At 50.9% G+C, this 24,424-nt stretch overlaps 1 protein-coding gene across 5 annotated transcripts in view; it reads left to right on the top strand.

The window, feature by feature from the left end:
• The first annotated feature begins 237 nt into the window (after positions 1-237).
• Positions 238-24,424, top strand: part of MPND (MPN domain containing) — a 145,559-nt gene continuing 121,372 nt past the window's right edge. For 4 of the 5 annotated variants that reach the window (XR_012220129.1, XM_073544601.1, XM_073544594.1 and 1 more), the window contains exon 1: positions 20,536-20,688. The gene's annotated coding sequence lies outside the window, so the exon portion shown is untranslated. Of the gene's footprint in view, positions 456-20,535; positions 20,689-24,424 lie in introns of those variants that run through there. The other variant, XM_073544578.1, reaches the window with a different exon arrangement.

The raw sequence follows: 24,424 nt of genomic DNA, 5'->3' as shown, positions 1-24,424 counted from the left end.
CCCCCCTCATAGAGTATACTGCAACCCCTTCAGAGTATACTGCAGCCTCCCTCATAGAGTATACTGCAACCCCTTTTTTTTTTTTTTTTTTGTGGAGAAAATCCTCCCTTCCTGTTATTGTGGACCTCCGCCCATTTTCTTTCCCTCCCACTTTACTTCAGCCAGCAAGTGTATATAGGTATATGCTTATTTGTAAGATGTTAAGCTATGAGTAAGGACCCTCTAGTCCGAAACGCGTAAGCGTCTGTCACATTGGTGAACCATATGTTTTTTATGCATCTATTCTGTTTTTAATCATTTTTTTGGAATAAAGTCTTTTGATTTTAACCATCCTTTGGTCGAAGTTGCTGGAACATCTCCCAAGTATTGTGCCTACAAGATTTTCCGGAATCCAAGTTCCCTGCACCGCCCAGGATTGATTGCATTCCTCCAGACTTCGCATTTGCTACGGTTTGGTGAGCTGACAAAAAACTTTTTCCTTTGTGCAACCCCTTCAGAGTATACTGCAGCTGCCCTCAGAGTATACTGCAAACCCTTCAGAGTATACTGCAGCCCCCCTCATAGAGTATACTGCAACCCCTTCAGCGTAGACTGCAGCCCCCCTCATAGAGTATACTGCAACCCCTTCAGCGTAGACTGCAACCCCCCTCAGAGTATACTGCAACCCCTTCAGCGCAGACTGCAGCCCCCTCATAGAGTATACTGTAACCCCTTCAGAGTATACTGCAGCCCTCCCAGAGTATACTGCAACCCATTCAGCGTAGACTGCAGCCCCCCTCATAGAGTATACTGCAGCCCCCCTCATAGAGTGTACTGCAACCCCTTCAGAGTATACTGCAGCCCCCCTCATAGAGTAAACTGCAACCCCTTCAGAGTAGACTGCAGCCCCCTCAGAGAGTATACTGCAACCCCCCTCATAGAGTATACTGCAACCCCTTCAGCGTAGGCTGCAGCCCCCCTCATAGAGTATACTGAAACTCCCCTCATAGAGTATACTGCAACCCCTTCAGAGTATACTGCAGCCCCCCTCATAGAGTATACTGCAACCCCTTCAGAGTATACTGCAACCCTCCTCATAGAGTATACTGCATCCCCTTCAGAGTATACTGCAGCCCCCCTCATAGAGTACACTGCAACCCCTTTAGCGTAGACTGCAGCCCCCCTCAGAGTATACCTCAGCCCCCCTCATAGAGTTTACTGCAACCCCTTCAGTGTAGACTGCAGCCCCCCTCATAGAGTATACTGCAACCCCCCTCATAGAGTATACTGCAACCCCTTCAGAGTATACTGCAGCCCCCATCAGAGACTATACTGCAACCCCCCTCATAGAGTATACTGCAACCCCTTCAGCGTAGGCTGCAGCCCCCTCATAGAGTATACTGCAACCCCCCTCATAGAGTATACTGCATCCCCTTCAGAAAAAAGAGGGGGAGAAGCCAGCGCTGCTTGTGGTCAGAACGTAATACATAAAGTGTGAAAACACACATTGGTTTCTATCTGTATTCAAAAATGAGACATTTAGCAAAAAATTGATCAATTGTTTGAGCTACCCCGCCACGTCAAGGCAGTCTCGTATGGGGAGTCCTACTCTACGTTTTTTATGTTCGCTGTGCCATTGCGGCCTCCTAAATGTATAAAAGCAAGACCTCATTACATGCACACTGTACCTCAAGCATTTCAAAATCGTTCCTATGGCACCAGAGTATACTGCAGCCCCCCTCATAGAGTACACTGCAACCCCTTTAGCGTAGACTGCAGCCCCCCTCAGAGTATACCTCAGCCCCCCTCATAGAGTTTACTGCAGCCCCCCTCAGAGAGTATACCGCAACCCCTTCAGAGTATACTGCAACCCCCCTCATAGAGTATACTGCAACCCCTTCAACGTAGGCTGCAGCCCCCCTCATAGAGTATACTGCAGCCCCCCTCATAGAGTATACTGCAGCCCCCCTCATAGAGTATACTGCAACCCCTTCAGAGTATACTGCAGCCCCCCTCATAGAGTATACTACAACCCCTTCAGAGTATACTGCAGCCCCCCTCAGAGAGTATACCGCAACCCCTTCAGAGTATACTGCAACCCATTCAGCGTAGACTGCAGCCCCCCTCAGAGTATACTGCAACCCCCCTAATAGAGTATACCGCAACCCCTTCAGCGTAGACTGCAGCCCCCCTCATAGAGTATACTGCAACCCCCCTCATAGAGTAAACTGCAACCCCTTCAGCGTAGACTGCAGCCCCCCTCAGAGAGTATACCGCAACCCCGCTCATAGAGTATACTGCAGCCCCCCTCATAGAGTATACTAGCTGAAGAGCCCGGCGCTGCCCGGGCATAGTAACTAACTGTGGTTAGTTATAGAAAATTATAATTATCCTCCATCCAATAGTCCCGTGCCCATATACCCATCATACATATCCACGATCCCATAGGCCCGTGCCCATATACCCATCATACATATCCTCCATCCCATAGTCGAGTGCCCATATACTCATCACACATCCTCCATCCCATAGTCCCATGCCCATATACCCATCATACATATCCTCCATCCCATAGTTCCATGCCCATATACCCATCACACATCCTTCATGTCATAGTTCCATGCCCATATACCTATCATACATATCCTCCATCCCATAGTCCCGTGCCCATATACCCATCATACATATCCGCCATCTCATAGTCCCGTGCCGATATACCCATCATACATATCCTCCATCCCATAGTCCAGTGCCCATATACCCATCACACATCCTCCATCCCATAGTCCCGTGCCCATATACATATCCGCCATCCCATAGTCCCGTGCCCATATACCCGTCAAACATATGCTCCATCCCATAGTCCAGTGCCCATATACCCATCACACATCCTCCTTCCCATAGTACCGTGCCCATATACATATCCGCCATCCCATAGTCCCGTGCCCATATACCCATCATACATATCCTCCATCCCATTGTCCCGTGCCCATATACATATCCTCCATCCCATAGTCCCGTGCCCATATACCTGTCATACATATCCACCATCCCATAGTCCGGTGCCCATATACTCATCACACATCCTCCATTCCATAGTGAACCATTATGACATCATAATGAGCGGCGGCAGGGCTTGTAACCTTTGATGACATCAGTGTCGCCATGGCAACCATTGTGACATCATAATGAGGGGCGGGGCTTGATACACACACACTGCTTCCCCAGTATGCAAATAGGGGCATTGTGACATCACAATGAAGGGCGGGGCTTGACGTGCACACACTTTTTTCCCCCAGTATGTAGATAGGGGCAAAATTGTTTGATGAATTGGAACGCGCGGGGTTAAAATTTCGCCTCACAACATAGCTTAGGACGCTCTAGGGGTCCAGACGTGTGACTGTGCCAAATTTTGTGGCTGTAGCTGCGACGGTGCGGATGCCTATCCCGGACATACAAACATACACACACACATACATACACACTTTGAGCTTTATATATTAGACTGCAACCCCTTCAGAGTATATTGCAGCCCCCCTCAAAGAGTATACCGCAACCCCCCTCATAGAGTATACTGCAACCTTCAGCGTAGACTGCAGCCCCCCTCATAGAGTATACTGCATCCCCCCTCATAGAGTATACTGCATCCCCCCTCATAGAGTATACTGCATCCCCCCTCATAGAGTATACTGCATCCCCCCTCAAAGAGTATACTGCAACCCCTTCAGAGTATACTGCAGCCCCCCTCATAGAGTATACTGCAACCCCTTCAGCGTAGACTGCAGCCCCCCTCATAGAGTATACTGCAACCCCTTCAGAGTATACTGCAGCCCCCCTCATAGAGTATACTGCAACCCCTTCAGCGTAGGCTGCAACCCCCCTCATAGAGTATACCGCAACCCCTTCAGAGAATACTGCAGCCCCCCTCATAGAGTATACTGCAACCCCTTCAGCGTAGACTGCAGCCCCCCTCATAGAGTATACTGCAACCCCTTCAGAGTATACTGCAGCCCCCCTCATAGAGTATACTGCAACCCCTTCAGCGTAGGCTGCAGCCCCCCTCAGAGAGTATACCGCAACCCCTTCAGAGAATACTGCAACCCATTCAGCGTACACTGCAGCCCCCCTCATAGAGTATACTGCAACCCCTTCAGCGTAGGCTGCAGCCCCCCTCATAGAGTATACTGCAACCCCCCTCATAGAGTATACTGCAACCCCTTCAGCGTAGACTGCAGCCCCCCTCATAGAGTATACTGCAGCCCCCCTCAGAGTATACTAGCTGAAGAGCACGGCGCTGCCCGGGCATAGTAACTAACTGTGTTTAGTTATAGAAAATTATAATTATCCTCCATCCCATAGTCCCGTGCCCATATACCCATCATACATATCCACGATCCCATAGGCCCGTGCCCATATACCCATCATACATATCCTCCATCCCATAGTCGAGTGCCCATATACCCATCACACATCCTCCATCCCATAGTCCCATGCCCATATACCCATCATACATATTCTCCGTCCCATGCCCATATACACATCATACATATTCTCCATCCCATAGTCTCATGCCCATATACCCATCATACATATTCGCCATCCCATAGTCGAGTGCCCATACACCCATCACACATCCTTCATGTCATAGTCCCATGCCCATATACCCATCATACATATCCTCCATCCCATAGTCCCGTGCCCATATACCCATCATACATATCCGCCATCTCATAGTCCCGTGCCCATATACCCATCATACATATCCTCCATCCCACAGTCCGGTGCCCATTATACCCATCCTCCATCCCATAGTCCCATGCCCATATACATATCCGCCATCCCATATTCCCGTGCCCATATACCCGTCAAACATATGCTCCATCCCATAGTCCAGTGCCCATATACCCATCACACATCCTCCATCCCATAGTCCCGTGCCCATATACATATCCGCCATCCCATAGTCCCGTGCCCATATACCCGTCATACATATCCTCCATACCATAGTCCAGTGCCCATATACCTATCACACATCCTCCTTCCCATTGTACCGTGCCCATATACATATCCTCCATCCCATAGTCCTGTGCCCATATACCTGTCATACATATCCACCATCCCATAGTCCGGTGCCCATATACTCATCACACATCCTCCATTCCATAGTGAACCATTATGACATCATAATGAGCGGCGGCAGGGCTTGCAACCTTTGATGACATCAGCGTCGCCATGGCAACCATTGTGACATCATAATGAGGGGCGGGGCTTGATACACACACACTGCTTCCCCAGTATGCAAATAGGGGCATTGTGACATCACAATGAGGGGCGGGAATTGACGCGCACAAACTTTTTCCCCCAGTATGTAGATAGGGGCAAAATTGTTTGATGAATTGGAACGCGCGGGGTTAAAATTTCGCCTCACAACATAGCTTAGGACGCTCTCGGGGTCCAGACGTGTGACTGTGCCAAATTTTGTGGCTGTAGCTGCGACGGTGCGGATGCCTATCCCGGACATACATACATACATACATACATACATACATACATACACACTTTGAGCTTTATATATTGCAACCCCCCTCATAGAGTATACTGCAACCCCCCTCAGAGTATGCTGCAACCCCTTCAGCGTAGACTGCAGCCCCCTCAGAGAGTATACCGCAACCCCTTCAGAGTATACTGCAACCCCCCTCATAGAGTATACTGCAACCCCTTCAGCGTAGGCTGCAGCCCCCCTCATAGAGTATACTGCAACCCCTTCAGAGTATACTGCAACCCCCTTCATAGAGTATACTGCAACCCCTTCAGAGTATACTGCAGCTGCCCTCATAGAGTATACTGCAAACCCTTCAGCGTAGACTGCAACCCCCCTCAGAGTATACTGCAACCCCTTCAGCGCAGACTGCAGCCCCCCTCATAGAGTATACTGCAACCCCTTAAGAGTATACTGCAGCCCCCCTCATAGAGTAAACTGCAACCCCTTCAGAGTAGACTGCAGCCCCCCTCAGAGAGTATACTGCAACCCCCCTCATAGAGTATACTGCAACCCCTTGAGAGTATACTGCAGCCCCCCTCATAGAGTAAACTGCAACCCCTTCAGAGTAGACTGCAGCCCCCCTCAGAGAGTATACCGCAACCCCTTCAGAGTATACTGCAACCTCCCTCATAGAGTATACTGCAACCCCTTCAGAGTATACTGCAGCCCCCCTCATAGAGTATACTGCAACCCCTTCAGAGTATACTGCAGCCCCCCTCATAGAGTATACTGCAACCCCTTCAGCGTAGACTGCAGCCCCCCTCATAGAGTATACTGCAACCCCCCTCATAGAGTATACTGCAACCCCTTCAGCGTAGACTGCAGTCCCCCTCATAGAGTATACTGCAACCCCTTCAGAGTATACTGCAGCCCCCCTCAGAGAGTATACCACAACCCCTTCAGACTATACTGCAACCCATTCAGCGTAGACTGCAGCCCCCCTCATAGAGTATACTGCAACCCCCTCATAGAGTATACTGCAACCCCTTCAGCGTAGACTGCAGTCCCCCTCATAGAGTATACTGCAACCCCTTCAGAGTATACTGCAGCCCCCCTCAGAGAGTATACCACAACCCCTTCAGACTATACTGCAACCCATTCAGCGTAGACTGCAGCCCCCCTCATAGAGTATACTGCAACCCCCTCATAGAGTATACTGCAACCCCTTCAGAGTATACTGCAACCCCCCTCATAGAGTATACTGCAACCGCTTCAGCGTAGGCTGCAGCCCCCCTCATAGAGTATACTGCAACCCCTTCAGAGTATACTGCAGCCCCCCTCATAGAGTATACTGCAACCCCTTCAGAGTATACTGCAGCCCCCCTCATAGAGTATACTGCAACCCCTTCAGCGTAGACTGCAGCCCCCCTCATAGAGTATACTGCAACCCCCCTCATAGAGTATACTGCAGCCCCCCTCATAGAGTATACTGCAGCCCCCCTCATAGAGTATACTGCAACCCCCCTCATAGAGTATACTGCAACCCCCCTCATAGAGTATACTGCAACCCCTTCATTGTAGGCTGTAGCCCCCCTCATAGATTATACTGCAACCCCTTCAGAGTATACTGCAGCCCCCCTCATAGAGTATACTGCAACCCCTTCAGCGTAGACTGCAGCCCCCCTCATAGAGTATACTGCAACCCCTTCAGAGTATACTGCAGCTGCCCTCATAGAGTATACTGCAAACCCTTCAGAGTATACTGCAGCCCCCCTCATAGAGTATACTGCAACCCCTTCAGCGTAGACTGCAGTCCCCCTCATAGAGTATACTGCAACCCCTTCAGAGTATACTGCAGCCCCCCTCAGAGAGTATACCACAACCCCTTCAGACTATACTGCAACCCATTCAGCGTAGACTGCAGCCCCCCTCATAGAGTATACTGCAACCCCCTCATAGAGTATACTGCAACCCCTTCAGAGTATACTGCAACCCCCCTCATAGAGTATACTGCAACCCCTTCAGCGTAGGCTGCAGCCCCCCTCATAGAGTATACTGCAACCCCTATAGAGTATACTGCAACCCCTTCAGAGTATACTGCAGTCCCCCTCATAGAGTATACTGCAACCCCTTCAGCGTAGACTGCAGTCCCCCTCATAGAGTATACTGCAACCCCTTCAGAGTATACTGCAGCCCCCCTCAGAGAGTATACCACAACCCCTTCAGACTATACTGCAACCCATTCAGCGTAGACAGCAGCCCCCCTCATAGAGTATACTGCAACCCCCTCATAGAGTATACTGCAACCCCCCTCATAGAGTATACTGCAACCCCCCTCATAGAGTATACTGCAACCCCTTCAGCGTAGGCTGCAGCCCCCCTCATAGAGTATACTGCAACCCCTTCAGAGTATACTGCAGCCCCCCTCATAGAGTATACTGCAACCCCTTCAGCGTAGACTGCAGCCCCCCTCATAGAGTATACTGCAACCCCCTTCATAGAGTATACTGCAACCCCTTCAGAGTATACTGCAGCTGCCCTCATAGAGTATACTGCAAACCCTTCAGCGTAGACTGCAACCCCCCTCAGAGTATACTGCAACCCCTTCAGCGCAGACTGCAGCCCCCCTCATAGAGTATACTGCAACCCCCCTCATAGAGTATACTGGAACCCCTTCATTGTAGGCTGCAGCCCCCCTCATAGATTATACTGCAACCCCTTCAGAGTATACTGCAACCCCCCTCAGAGTATACTGCAACCCCTTCAGCGCAGACTGCAGCCCCCCTCATAGAGTATACTGCAACCCCTTCAGAGTATACTGCAGCCCTCCCAGAGTATACTGCAACCCCTTCAGCGTAGACTGCAGCCCCCCTCATAGAGTATACTGCAACCCCTTCAGCGTAGGCTGCAGCCCCCCTCATAGAGTATACTGCAACTCCCCTCATAGAGTATACTGCAACCCCTTCAGAGTATACTGCAGCCCCCCTCAAAGAGTATACCGCAACCCCTTCAGCGTAGACTGCAGCCCCCCTCATAGAGTATACTGCAGCCCCCCTCATAGAGTATACTGCAACTCCCCTCATAGAGTATACTGCAACCCCTTCAGAGTATACTGCAGCCCCCCTCAAAGAGTATACCGCAACCCCTTCAGCGTATACTGCAGCCCCCCTCATAGAGTATTGATCAATTTTTTTGCTAAATATCTCATTTTTGAATACAGCTAGACATTATGTGCATATGCACTCCAATTTATGCGTTCTAACCTTAAGCAGTGCTGGCTTCCCCCCCTATTTTCTTGTTGTTGGTTTGTGGCTCACCACCACTGTTGCCGTGCACGCTTGGTTATGTCCGCCGTAATTTTTCTGTGTTCATTGTGATGGATTAGGCTGCTGTGCACACACACGGCAGCCCCCTTCAGAGAGTATACCGCAACCCCTTCAGCGTAGGCTGCAGCCCCCCTCATAGAGTATACTGCAACCCCTTCAGAGTATACTGCAGCCCCCCTCATAGAGTATACTGCAACCCCTTCAGCGTAGGCTGCAGCCCCCCTCATAGAGTATACTGCAACCCCTTCAGAGTATACTGCAGCCCCCCTCATAGAGTATACTGCAACCCCTTCAGAGTATACTGCAGCCCCCCTCAGAGAGTATACTACAACCCCCTCAGAGAGTATACTGCAGCCCCCCTCAGAGAGTATACCGCAACCCCTTCAGAGTATACTGCAACCCATTCAGCGTAGACTGCAACCCCCCTCATAGAGTATACTACAACCCCTTCAGAGTATACTGCAGCCCCCCTCAGAGTATACTGCAACCCCTTCAGCGTAGACTGCAGCCCCCCTCAGAGAGTATACTGCAACCCCTTCAGCGTAGGCTGCAGCCCCCCTCATAGAGTATACTGCAACCCCTATAGAGTATACTGCAACCCCTTCAGAGTATACTGCAGTCCCCCTCATAGAGTATACTGCAACCCCTTCAGCGTAGACTGCAGTCCCCCTCATAGAGTATACTGCAACCCCTTCAGAGTATACTGCAGCCCCCCTCAGAGAGTATACCACAACCCCTTCAGACTATACTGCAACCCATTCAGCGTAGACAGCAGCCCCCCTCATAGAGTATACTGCAACCCCCTCATAGAGTATACTGCAACCCCCCTCATAGAGTATACTGCAACCCCCCTCATAGAGTATACTGCAACCCCTTCAGCGTAGGCTGCAGCCCCCCTCATAGAGTATACTGCAACCCCTTCAGAGTATACTGCAGCCCCCCTCATAGAGTATACTGCAACCCCTTCAGCGTAGACTGCAGCCCCCCTCATAGAGTATACTGCAACCCCCTTCATAGAGTATACTGCAACCCCTTCAGAGTATACTGCAGCTGCCCTCATAGAGTATACTGCAAACCCTTCAGCGTAGACTGCAACCCCCCTCAGAGTATACTGCAACCCCTTCAGCGCAGACTGCAGCCCCCCTCATAGAGTATACTGCAACCCCCCTCATAGAGTATACTGGAACCCCTTCATTGTAGGCTGCAGCCCCCCTCATAGATTATACTGCAACCCCTTCAGAGTATACTGCAACCCCCCTCAGAGTATACTGCAACCCCTTCAGCGCAGACTGCAGCCCCCCTCATAGAGTATACTGCAACCCCTTCAGAGTATACTGCAGCCCTCCCAGAGTATACTGCAACCCCTTCAGCGTAGACTGCAGCCCCCCTCATAGAGTATACTGCAACCCCTTCAGTGTAGGCTGCAGCCCCCCTCATAGAGTATACTGCAACTCCCCTCATAGAGTATACTGCAACCCCTTCAGAGTATACTGCAGCCCCCCTCAAAGAGTATACCGCAACCCCTTCAGCGTAGACTGCAGCCCCCCTCATAGAGTATACTGCAGCCCCCCTCATAGAGTATACTGCAACTCCCCTCATAGAGTATACTGCAACCCCTTCAGAGTATACTGCAGCCCCCCTCAAAGAGTATACCGCAACCCCTTCAGCGTATACTGCAGCCCCCCTCATAGAGTATTGATCAATTTTTTTGCTAAATATCTCATTTTTGAATACAGCTAGACATTATGTGCATATGCACTCCAATTTATGCGTTCTAACCTTAAGCAGTGCTGGCTTCCCCCCCTATTTTCTTGTTGTTGGTTTGTGGCTCACCACCACTGTTGCCGTGCACGCTTGGTTATGTCCGCCGTAATTTTTCTGTGTTCATTGTGATGGATTAGGCTGCTGTGCACACACACGGCAGCCCCCTTCAGAGAGTATACCGCAACCCCTTCAGCGTAGGCTGCAGCCCCCCTCATAGAGTATACTGCAACCCCTTCAGAGTATACTGCAGCCCCCCTCATAGAGTATACTGCAACCCCTTCAGAGTATACTGCAGCCCCCCTCAGAGAGTATACTACAACCCCCTCAGAGAGTATACTGCAGCCCCCCTCAGAGAGTATACCGCAACCCCTTCAGAGTATACTGCAACCCATTCAGCGTAGACTGCAACCCCCCTCATAGAGTATACTACAACACCTTCAGAGTATACTGCAGCCCCCCTCAGAGTATACTGCAACCCCTTCAGCGTAGACTGCAGCCCCCCTCAGAGAGTATACCGCAACCCCGCTCATAGAGTATACTGCAGCCCCCCTCATAGAGTATACTAGCTGAAGAGCCCGGCGCTGCCCGGGCATAGTAACTAACTGTGGTTAGTTATAGAAAATTATAATTATCCTCCATCCAATAGCCCCGTGCCCATATACCCATCATACATATCCTCCATCCCATAGTCCCATGCCCATATACCCATCATACATATCCTCCATCCCATAGTCCCATGCCCATATACCCATCACACATCCTTCATGTCATAGTCCCATGCCCATATACCCATCATACATATCCTCCATCCCATAGTCCCATGCCCATATACCCATCACACATCCTTCATGTCATAGTCCCATGCCCATATACCCATCATACATATCCGCCATCCCATAGTCCCGTGCCCATATACCCATCATACATATCCTCCATCCCATAGTCGAGTGCCCATATACCCATCACACATCCTCCATCCCATAGTCCCATGCCCATATACCCATCATACATATTCTCCGTCCCATGCCCATATACACATCATACATATTCTCCATCCCATAGTCCCATGCCCATATACCCATCATACATATTCGCCATCCCATAGTCGAGTGCCCATATACCCATCACACATCCTTCATGTCATAGTCCCATGCCAATATACCCATCATACATATCCTCCATCCCATAGTCCCATGCCCATATACCCATCACACATCCTTCATGTCATAGTCCCATGCCCATATACCCATCATACATATCCTCCATCCCATAGTCCCATGCCCATATACCCATCACACATCCTTCATGTCATAGTCCCATGCCCATATACCCATCATACATATCCTCCATCCCATAGTCCCGTGCCCATATACCCATCATACATATCCGCCATCTCATAGTCCCGTGCCGATATACCCATCATACATATCCTCCATCCCATAGTCCAGTGCCCATATACCCATCACACATCCTCCATCCCATAGTCCCGTGCCCATATACATATCCGCCATCCCATAGTCCCGTGCCCATATACCCGTCAAACATATGCTCCATCCCATAGTCCAGTGCCCATATACCCATCACACATCCTCCTTCCCATAGTACCGTGCCCATATACATATCCGCCATCCCATAGTCCCGTGCCCATTTACCCATCATACATATCCTCCATCCCATTGTCCCGTGCCCATATACATATCCTCCATCCCATAGTCCCGTGCCCATATACCTGTCATACATATCCACCATCCCATAGTCCGGTGCCCATATACTCATCACACATCCTCCATTCCATAGTGAACCATTATGACATCATAATGAGCGGCGGCAGGGCTTGTAACCTTTGATGACATCAGCGTCGCCATGGCAACCATTGTGACATCATAATGAGGGGCGGGGCTTGATACGCACACACTGCTTCCCCAGTATGCAAATAGGGGCATTGTGACATCACAATGAGGGGCGGGGCTTGAAGCGCACACACTTTTTCCCCCAGTATGTAGATAGGGGCAAAATTGTTTGATGAATTGGAACGCGCGGGGTTAAAATTTCGCCTCACAACATAGCTTAGGACGCTGTCGGGGTCCAGACGTGTGACTGTGCCAAATTTTGTGGCTGTAGCTGCGACGGTGCGGATGCCTATCCCGGACATACAAACATATACACACACATACATACACACTTTGAGCTTTATATATTAGACTGCAACCCCTTCAGAGTATATTGCAGCCCCCCTCAAAGAGTATACCGCAACCCCTTCAGCGTAGACTGCAGCCCCCCTCATAGAGTATACTGCAACCCCCCTCATAGAGTATACTGCAACCTTCAGCGTAGACTGCAGCCCCCCTCATAGAGTATACTTCAACCCCCCTCATAGAGTATGCTGCAACCCCTTTAGAGTATACTGCAGCCCCCCTCAGAGAGTATACTGCAACCCCTTCAGCGTAGACTGCAGCCCCCCTCATAGAGTATACTGCATCCCCCCTCATAGAGTATACTGCAACCCCTTCAGCGTAGACTGCAGCCCCCCTCATAGAGTATACTGCAACCCCTCTCATAGAGTATACTGCAGCCCCCCACATAGAGTATACTGCAACCCCCCTCATAGAGTATATTGCAACCCCCCTCATAGAGTATACTGCAGCCCCGCGCATAGAGTATACTGCAACCCCCCTCATAGAGTATACTGCAACCCCTTCAGCGTAGACTGCAGCCCCCCTCATAGAGTATACTGCAACCCCTTCAGCGTAGACTGCAGCCCCCCCTGATAGAGTATACTGCAACCCCTTCAGAGTATAATGCAGCCCCCATCATAGAGTATATCGCAACCCCTTCAGAGTATACAGCAGCCCCCCTCAGAGAGTATACCGCAACCCCTTCAGCGTAGGCTGCAGCCCCCCTCATAGAGTATACCGCAACCCCCCTCATAGAGTATACTGCAACCTTCAGCGTAGACTGCAGCCCCCCCTCAGAGTATATCGCAGCCCCCCTCAGAGTATACTGAAACCCCCCTCATAGAGTATACTGCAACCCCTTCAGCGTAGACTGCAGCCCCCCTCATAGAGTATACTGCAGCCCCCCTCATAGAGTATACTGCAACCCCTTCAGCGTAGACTGCAGCCCCCCTGATAGAGTATACTGCAACCCCTTCAGAGTATACTGCAGCCCCGCTCATAGAGTATACTGCAACCCCTTCAGCGTAGACTGCAGCCCCCCTCATAGAGTATACTGCAACCCCTTCAGCGTAGACTGCAGCCCCCCTCATAGAGTATACTGCAACCCCTTCAGCGTAGACTGCAGCCCCCCTCATAGAGTATACTGCAACCCCTTCAGCGTAGACTGCAGCCCCCCTCATAGAGTATACTGCAACCCCTTCAGCGTAGACTGCAGCCCCCCTCATAGAGTATACTGCAACCCCTTCAGCGTAGACTGCAGCCCCCCTCATAGAGTATACTGCAACCCCTTCAGCGTAGACTGCAGCCCCCCTCATAGAGTATACTGCAGCCCCCCTCATAGAGTATACTGCAGCCCCCCTCATAGAGTATACTGCAGCCCCTTCAGAGTATACTGCATCCCCCCTCATAGAGTATACTGCAACCCCTTCAGCGTAGACTGCAGCCCCCCTCATAGAGTATACTGCAACCCCCCTCAGGGTTTACTAGCTGAAGAGCCCGGCGCTGCCCGGGCATAGTAACTAACTGTGTTTAGTTATAGAAAATTATAATTATCCTCCATCCCATAGTCCCGTGCCCATATACCCATCATACATATCCACGATCCCATAGGCCCGTGCCCATATACCCATCATACATATTCTCCGTCCCATGCCCATATACACATCATACATATTCTCCATCCCATAGTCTCATGCCCATATACCCATCATACATATTCGCCATCCCATAGTCCCGTGCCCATATACCCATCATACATATCCGCCATCTCATAGTCCCGTGCCCATATACCCATCATACATATCCTCCATCCCACAGTCCGGTGCCCATATACCCATCCTCCATCCCATAGTCCAGTGCCCATATACCCATCACACATCCTCCATCCCATAGTCCCGTGCCCATATACATATCCGCCATCCCATAGTCCCGTGCCCATATACCCGTCATACATATCCTCCATCCCATAGTCCAGTGCCCATATACCTATCACACATCCTCCTTCCCATTGTACCGTGCCCATATACCTGTCATACATATCCACCATCCCATAGTCCGGTGCCCATATACTCATCACACATCCTCCATTCCATAGTGAACCATTATGACATCATAATGAGCGGCGGCAGGGCTTGCAACCTTTGATGACATCAGCGTCGCCATGGCAACCATTGTGACATCATAATGAGGGGCGGGGCTTGATACGCACACACTGCTTCCCCAGTATGCAAATAGGGGCATTGTGACATCACAATGAGGGGCGGGGATTGACGCGCACACACTTTTTCCCCCAGTATGTAGATAGGGGCAAAATTGTTTGATGAATAGGAACGCGCGGGGTTAAAATTTCGCCTCACAACATAGCTTAGGACGCTCTCGGGGTCTAGACGTGTGACTGTGCCAAATTTTGTGGCTGTAGCTGCGACGGTGCGGATGCCTATCCCGGACATACAAACATACACACACACACATACACACTTTGAGCTTTATATATTAGACCGCAACCCCTTCAGACTATACTGCAGCCCCCCTCATAGAGTATACTGCATCCCCTTCAGAGTATACTGCAGCCCCCATCATAGAGTATACTGCAACCCCTACAGCGTAGACTGCAGCCCCCCTCATAGAGTATACTGTAACCCCTTGAGAGTATACTGCAACCCCCCTCATAGAGTATACTGCAACCTTCAGCGTAGACTGCAGCCCCCCCTCAGAGTATATCGCAACCCCTTCAGAGTATACTGCAGCCCCCCTCAGAGTATACTGAAACCCCCCTCATAGAGCATACTGCAACCCCTTCAGCGTAGACTGCAGCCCCCCTCATAGAGTATACTGTAACCCCTTGAGAGCATACTACAGCCCCCCTCAGAGTATATCGCAACCCCTTCAGAGTATACTGCAGCCCCCTTCATAGAGTATACTGCAACCCCTTCAGCGTATACTACAGCCCCCCTCAGAGAGTATACCGCAACCCCTTCAGCGTAGGCTGCAGCCCCCCTCATAGAGTATACCGCAACCCCCCTCATAGAGTATACTGCAACCTTCAGCGTAGACTGCAGCCCCCCTCAGAGAGTATACTGAAACCCCCCTCATAGAGTATATTGCAACCCCTTCAGCGTAGACTGCAGCCCCCCTCAGAGTATACTGCAACCCCTTCAGCGTAGACTGCAGCCCCCCTCATATACTGCAACCCCTTCAGAGTATACTACAGCCCACCTCATAGAGTATATCGCAACCCCTTCAGAGTATACTGCAGCCCCCCTCATAGAGTATACTGCAAACCCTTCAAAGTATACTGCAGCCCCCCTCATAGAGTATACTGCAGCCCCCCTCATAGAGTATACTGCAGCCCCCCTCATAGAGTATACTGCAGCCCCCCTCATAGAGTATACTGCAACCCCCCTCATAGAGTATACTGCAACCCCCCTCATAGAGTATACTGCAACTCCCCTCAGAGAGTATACTGCAACTCCCCTCAGAGAGTATACTGCAGCCCCCCTCAGAGAGTATACTGCAGCCCCCCTCAGAGTATACTGCAACCCCCCTCATAGAGTATACTGCAGCCCCCCTCAGAGTATACTGCAGCCCCCCTCAGAGTATACTGCAACCCCCCTCATAGAGTATACTGCAGCCCCCCTCATAGAGTATACTGCAGCCCCCCTCATAGAGTATACTGCAGCCCCCCTCATAGAGTATACTGCAGCCCCCCTCATAGAGTATACTGCAGCCCCCCTCATAGAGTATACTGCAGCCCCCCTCATAGAGTATACTGCAGCCCCCCTCATAGAGTATACTGCAGCCCCCCTCATAGAGTATACTGCAGCCCCCCTCATAGAGTATACTGCAACCCCCCTCATAGAGTATACTGCAGCCCCCTCATAGAGTATACTGCAACTCCCCTCATAGAGTATACTGCAACTCCCCTCATAGAGTATACTGCAACTCCCCTCATAGAGTATACTGCAACTCCCCTCATAGAGTATACTGCAACTCCCCTCATAGAGTATACTGCAACTCCCCTCATAGAGTATACTGCAACTCCCCTCATAGAGTATACTGCAACTCCCCTCATAGAGTATACTGCAACCCCCCTCATAGAGTATACTGCAACTCCCCTCATAGAGTATACTGCAGCCCCCCTCATAGAGTATACTGCAACTCCCCTCATAGAGTATACTGCAACTCCCCTCATAGAGTATACTGCAACTCCCCTCATAGAGTATACTGCAACTCCCCTCATAGAGTATACTGCAGCCCCCCTCATAGAGTATACTGCAACTCCCCTCATAGAGTATACTGCAGCCCCCCTCATAGAGTATACTGCAACTCCCCTCATAGAGTATACTGCAGCCCCCCTCATAGAGTATACTGCAGCCCCCCTCATAGAGTATACTGCAACTCCCCTCATAGAGTATACTGCAACTCCCCTCATAGAGTATACTGCAGCCCCCCTCATAGAGTATACTGCAACTCCCCTCATAGAGTATACTGCAACTCCCCTCATAGAGTATACTGCAACTCCCCTCATAGAGTATACTGCAGCCCCCCTCATAGAGTATACTGCAACTCCCCTCATAGAGTATACTGCAACTCCCCTCATAGAGTATACTGCAACTCCCCTCATAGAGTATACTGCAACTCCCCTCATAGAGTATACTGCAACTCCCCTCATAGAGTATACTGCAGCCCCCCTCATAGAGTATACTGCAGCCCCCCTCATAGAGTATACTGCAGCCCCCCTCATAGAGTATACTGCAGCCCCCCTCATAGAGTATACTGCAGCCCCCCTCATAGAGTATACTGCAACTCCCCTCATAGAGTATACTGCAACTCCCCTCATAGAGTATACTGCAGCCCCCCTCATAGAGTATACTGCAACTCCCCTCATAGAGTATACTGCAACTCCCCTCATAGAGTATACTGCAACTCCCCTCATAGAGTATACTGCAGCCCCCCTCATAGAGTATACTGCAGCCCCCCTCATAGAGTATACTGCAACTCCCCTCATAGAGTATACTGCAACTCCCCTCATAGAGTATACTGCAACTCCCCTCATAGAGTATACTGCAACTCCCCTCATAGAGTATACTGCAACTCCCCTCATAGAGTATACTGCAGCCCCCCTCATAGAGTATACTGCAACTCCCCTCATAGAGTATACTGCAGCCCCCCTCATAGAGTATACTGCAGCCCCCCTCATAGAGTATACTGCAACTCCCCTCATAGAGTATACTGCAACTCCCCTCATAGAGTATACTGCAGCCCCCCTCATAGAGTATACTGCAACTCCCCTCATAGAGTATACTGCAACTCCCCTCATAGAGTATACTGCAACTCCCCTCATAGAGTATACTGCAGCTCCCCTCATAGAGTATACTGCAACTCCCCTCATAGAGTATACTGCAACTCCCCTCATAGAGTATACTGCAACCCCCCTCATAGAGTATACTGCAACCCCCCTCATAGAGTATACTGCAACTCCCCTCATAGAGTATACTGCAACTCCCCTCATAGAGTATACTGCAGCTCCCCTCATAGAGTATACTGCAACTCCCCTCATAGAGTATACTGCAACTCCCCTCATAGAGTATACTGCAACTCCCCTCATAGAGTATACTGCAACTCCCCTCATAGAGTATACTGCAACTCCCCTCATAGAGTATACTGCAGCCCCCCTCATAGAGTATACTGCAGCCCCCTCATAGAGTATACTGCAGCCCCCCTCAGAGAGTATACTGAAACCCCCCTCATAGAGTATATTGCAACCCCTTCAGCGTAGACTGCAGCCCCCCTCAGAGTATACTGCAACCCCTTCAGCGTAGACTGCAGCCCCCCTCATATACTGCAACCCCTTCAGAGTATACTACAGCCCACCTCATAGAGTATATCGCAACCCCTTCAGAGTATACTGCAGCCCCCCTCATAGAGTATACTGCAAACCCTTCAAAGTATACTGCAGCCCCCCTCATAGAGTATACTGCAGCCCCCCTCATAGAGTATACTGCAGCCCCCCTCATAGAGTATACTGCAGCCCCCCTCATAGAGTATACTGCAACCCCCCTCAGAGAGTATACTGCAACTCCCCTCAGAGAGTATACTGCAACTCCCCTCAGAGAGTATACTGCAGCCCCCCTCAGAGAGTATACTGCAGCCCCCCTCAGAGTATACTGCAACCCCCCTCATAGAGTATACTGCAGCCCCCCTCAGAGTATACTGCAGCCCCCCTCAGAGTATACTGCAACCCCCCTCATAGAGTATACTGCAACCCCCCTCATAGAGTATACTGCAGCCCCCCTCATAGAGTATACTGCAGCCCCCCTCATAGAGTATACTGCAGCCCCCCTCATAGAGTATACTGCAGCCCCCCTCATAGAGTATACTGCAGCCCCCCTCATAGAGTATACTGCAGCCCCCCTCATAGAGTATACTGCAGCCCCCCTCATAGAGTATACTGCAGCCCCCCTCATAGAGTATACTGCAGCCCCCCTCATAGAGTATACTGCAGCCCCCCTCATAGAGTATACTGCAGCCCCCCTCATAGAGTATACTGCAACCCCCCTCATAGAGTATACTGCAGCCCCCCTCATAGAGTATACTGCAACTCCCCTCATAGAGTATACTGCAACTCCCCTCATAGAGTATACTGCAACTCCCCTCATAGAGTATACTGCAACTCCCCTCATAGAGTATACTGCAACTCCCCTCATAGAGTATACTGCAACTCCCCTCATAGAGTATACTGCAACTCCCCTCATAGAGTATACTGCAACTCCCCTCATAGAGTATACTGCAACCCCCCTCATAGAGTATACTGCAACCCCCCTCATAGAGTATACTGCAACTCCCCTCATAGAGTATACTGCAGCCCCCCTCATAGAGTATACTGCAACTCCCCTCATAGAGTATACTGCAACTCCCCTCATAGAGTATACTGCAACTCCCCTCATAGAGTATACTGCAACTCCCCTCATAGAGTATACTGCAGCCCCCCTCATAGAGTATACTGCAACTCCCCTCATAGAGTATACTGCAGCCCCCCTCATAGAGTATACTGCAACTCCCCTCATAGAGTATACTGCAGCCCCCCTCATAGAGTATACTGCAGCCCCCCTCATAGAGTATACTGCAACTCCCCTCATAGAGTATACTGCAGCCCCCCTCATAGAGTATACTGCAACTCCCCTCATAGAGTATACTGCAACTCCCCTCATAGAGTATACTGCAGCCCCCCTCATAGAGTATACTGCAACTCCCCTCATAGAGTATACTGCAACTCCCCTCATAGAGTATACTGCAACTCCCCTCATAGAGTATACTGCAACTCCCCTCATAGAGTATACTGCAACTCCCCTCATAGAATATACTGCAACTCCCCTCATAGAGTATACTGCAACTCCCCTCATAGAGTATACTGCAACTCCCCTCATAGAGTATACTGCAACTCCCCTCATAGAGTATACTGCAACCCCCCTCATAGAGTATACTGCAACTCCCCTCATAGAGTATACTGCAGCCCCCCTCATAGAGTATACTGCAGCCCCCCTCATAGAGTATACTGCAGCCCCCTCATAGAGTATACTGCAACCCCTTCAGATTATACTGCAGCCCCCCTCATAGAGTATACTGCAACCCCTTCAGAGTATACTGCAACCCCTTCAGAGTATACTGCAACCCCTTCAGAGTATACTGCAACCCCTTCAGAGTATAATGCAGCCCCCCTCCACACAGAGTACAGTGCTTCTCCCCACACAATGAATGCACGGACTGCAGGGAAAATCCATGACCAGGTAAAGCAGCCCCGGAGTCTGACTCTTCCTACACACGTGACTGGTCACATGATCATGACATCATGAAAGGTCCTTTAGCACCTAGGATATCGCTTGTATCCTGACAGAGAGGAGATAACGCTGTCTTTACCTGACACCGGGAGTTCCTGCAGGAGGCGGCCGCCGTGTAGACGCTGGTAATTCTGCTTTTGTGTGAACTCTCCCTATAGTAGTATTGGCCTTCATTGCATAAAACTCCTGGTCTTGTGAGGCAGAGACCCTGAGGCTGTGTGGCGTTTTCTGTCATTGCTGAGAGCCGGGATGGAGGTTTTTGACCTGTAGAGAAGCCTGTAGTCTGCGGCTAAAGCCATAGAAATGCTTCCAAGCTGGAGGAACAGCACAGGGACCCCTTCACCCCCATTGTTAGCTGCTAGGCGTTGTCCTGTGGCAGTCATGAATTCTGCACAAAATAAAGCAGTTTGGGCCCAACACATTATTATTATTATTATCGCACCTTTATTCCATGGCGCTCTACATGTGAGGGGTGCAACATGCACAGTGACCGTGAGCATTACGAGTCACCGACGGGTCCAGGGGGAGACGGGGTTATTGCACTTGCCCCTTTTCTTTCTTTTTTTTTTTTGCTTGTTTTTATTTATTTGCACTTTTATACGGCTGTATAAATAGGAGCGAGATCTGAAGGCGGTGCAGGACTGTCTGGCGGCTCTCCTGAGCTGAGCCTGACTGCTTCATGTATAGTATACCTCCCAACTTTTGAAGAAGGGAAAGAGGGACAAAGGCTGCGATTTTAGGCCACACACATTTCACAACTAGCCACACCCATGTCCATGCCCAAAAGACACCCATTTAGCACTGCTGATCACACTGACTGGTACTGAGGGCACAGTGGCTGGTACTGTGGGCACAGACTGGTACTGAGGAAAAGAAAGAACAGAGAGAAAGAAAGAGGGTAATGAAACAAAGAACAGAGAGAGAGATTGGAAAGAAAGATAGTACAGAGAGAGAGAAAAAGAAAGGAAAGAACAGAGAGTGAAAGAAAGATTAGAGAGAAAGAAAGAGGGGAAAGAACAGAGAGAGATAAAGGAAGAGGGGAAAGAAAGAACAGAGATAAAGGAAGAGGGGAACAAAAGAAACAGAGAAAGAAAGAGAGGAAAGAAAGAACCGAGAGAAAGAATGAAAGAGGGGAAAGAAAGAGAACAGAGAGAGAAAGGAAGAGGGGAAAGAAAGAACAGACAGAAAGATACAGATGAAAGAAATAAAGATTAGAGAGAAAGAAACAGAGTGATAAAGAAAGATTCTATAAAGATACTATAGCAGCCCGGCTCCCATTGTAATGCCCCCCTGAGCCTCCCGGTGCAGGACATATCATGATCCACTCAGATGGCCGGCATCCTGAGTCCAAGGTGATCCTGCTGTCCACGCTATCGGAGGAGGACATGGTGATGGATCTGAAGCATTCCCTGAAGTGCCTCCATGGTTCCGTCACAATCTCCTCCCGAAATTACCTCATTTCCGGTCACCTTCTAGCACGTCACTTCCGGTGGAATGTCACGTGTGAATTTTAACGTTCTCTTTGGGGCTCCGCCGTGTACTCCTGAGTCCACGGGAAAAGTAACCTCCCGGCCGGAGCAGACTATCAAAATCAGGACTGTCCCGCTGGATCTGGGACACCTCATACACACATGGTTCCGCTTTGTATGCCTCGTACACACACGGTTCCGCTGCATACACCTCGCACACAGACGGCTCCACTCGGTAAACCTCGTACACATGTGGCTCTGCTCCGTACACCTTGTACACACGCGGCCACGCACTGTAAACCTTGTACACACATGGCTTCACTCCGTAAACCTTGTAGACATGCGGCTTTGCTCCATCCACTTCGTACACTAGCGGTTCTGCTCCATACACCTCCTACACACGCGGCTCCCCTCCGTACACCTCGAATACACGCGGCTCCACGCCTCGTACACACATGGCTCTGCTCCGTACACCCCGTAGACGTGCGACTCTGCTCCGTACACGTGCGGCTCTGCTCCGCACACCTCGTACACGTGCGGCTCTGCTCCGCACACCTCATACACGTGCGGCTCTGCTCCGCACACCTCGTACATGTGCAAACCTTCTATATCATACACGTGCGGGTCCGCTCCATACACCTTGTACACATGTGGCTCTGCTCTGTCCACCTCTTACACACGGGTCCGCTCCGTACACCTCGTACACGTGCGGCTCTGCTCCGTACACCTCGTACACGTGCGGCTCTGCTCCGTACACCTCGTACACGTGCGGCTCTGCTCCGTACACCTCGTACACGTGCGGCTCTGCTCCGTACACCTCGTACACGTGCGGCTCTGCTCCGTACACCTCGTACACGTGCGGCTCTGCTCCGTACACCTCGTACACGTGCGGCTCTGCTCCGTACACCTCGTACACGTGCGGCTCTGCTCCGTACACCTCGTACACGTGCGGCTCTGCTCCGTACACCTCGTACACGTGCGGCTCTGCTCCGTACACCTCGTACACGTGCGGCTCTGCTCCGTACACCTCGTACACGTGCGGCTCTGCTCCGTACACCTCGTACACGTGCGGCTCTGCTCCGTACACCTCGTACACGTGCGGCTCTGCTCCGTACACCTCGTACACGTGCGGCTCTGCTCCGTACACCTCGTACACGTGCGGCTCTGCTCCGCACACCTCGTACACGTGCGGCTCTGCTCCGCACACCTCGTACATGTGCAAACCTTCTATATCATACACGTGCAGCTCCGCTCCATACACCTTGTACACATGTGGCTCTGCTCTGTCCACCTCTTACACACGGGTCCGCTCCGTACACCTCGTGCGGCTCTGCTTCGTACACCTCGTGCGGCTCTGCTTCGTACACCTCGTGCGCGTGCGGCTCTGCTTCGTACACCTCGTACGCGTGCGGCTCTGCTTCGTACACCTCGTACGCGTGCGGCTCTGCTTCGTACACCTCGTACGCGCGCGGCTCTGCTACATCCACACTGAAAACCCCTCCTGACCCCACACATAAACTTCATCTCATCCAGCACCATGACAACCAGCACAACAGAGTCCTGCAGGCACTCAGGGGTCAGGGCTGTGCGCACAGGACCTGTGATGAGGTCACAAGAGGGGAGGAGTCAGGGGTCACATGATCAGGGGCATTGGACGCCCCTGATCATGTGACCCCCTGACTCCTCCCCTCCTGTGACCTCATCACAGGTCCTGTGCGCACTGAAGAACCCAGCGATCAGCGCTGGGATTCATCACTGTGGGGCTGCGGTGGCCGGTGGGTCTGTCTGTGTGGGCGTGGTCGGCTCAGTGAAATGCGTGAAAAATAAGCTACCGCCCGGGACTGCGGGACATGCAATCAAAAACGGGACTGTCCCGCCAAATCCGGGACACTTGGGAGCTATGGTATAGTTATGCAGCTCTCAGGTTAGGGAGAGCCGCCAGCCAGTCCGGGCACTGCGTTCTGATTTATACATCCGTCTGACTGCCCCCTAAGTCCATATATTATATACTAGCTGAAGAGCCCGGCGCTGCCCGGGCATAGTAACTAACTGTGGCTAGTTATAGCAAATTATAATTATCCTCCATCCCATAGTCCCGTGCCCATATACCCATCATACATATCCTCCATCCCATAGTCGAGTGCCCATATACCTATCACACATCCTCCATCCCATAGTCCCATGCCCATATACCTATCATACATATTCACCATCCCATAGTCGAGTGCCCATATACCCATCACACATATCCTCCATCCCATAGTCCCATGCCCATATACCCATCATACATATCCTCCATCCCATAGTCCCATGCCCATATACCCATCACACATCCTCCATCCCATAGTCCCGTGCCCATATACCCATCATACATACCCTCCGTCCCTTGCCC

The sequence above is a fragment of the Dendrobates tinctorius genome, unplaced genomic scaffold (assembly GCF_039654945.1).
Source record: "Dendrobates tinctorius isolate UK_male_01 unplaced genomic scaffold, ASM3965494v1 ptg000011l, whole genome shotgun sequence".
NCBI lineage: Eukaryota > Metazoa > Chordata > Amphibia > Anura > Dendrobatidae > Dendrobates > Dendrobates tinctorius.
This window is presented reverse-complemented; position numbering and strand designations above follow the sequence as displayed.